Source organism: Bison bison, unplaced genomic scaffold (assembly GCF_000754665.1).
Source record: "Bison bison bison isolate TAMUID 2011002044 unplaced genomic scaffold, Bison_UMD1.0 scf7180017864167, whole genome shotgun sequence".
NCBI lineage: Eukaryota > Metazoa > Chordata > Mammalia > Artiodactyla > Bovidae > Bison > Bison bison.
The window spans coordinates 3,858,284-3,858,516 of NW_011494739.1; positions in this window are offsets into that span (position 1 = coordinate 3,858,284).

Here is a 233-nt window from a genome sequence, read left to right on the forward strand (position 1 = left end):
CAGCCGCATGTAGTGCTGAGACAATGGCCAGTGGGGATGGAGGGAGAGTGGAGGGGGACCTGCAAAGGGCCCTGAGACGGGGGAGCTGAGGGGGCGGCGTGGAGGGGGACCTGCAGGGGGCGCTGAGAGACCACGAGGGGAGATGGATGGGGGAGTGGGGGAGGAACCTGCAGGGGGCGCTGAGAGACCACGAGGGGAGATGGATGGGGGAGTGGGGGGCAACGAGTGTAGAT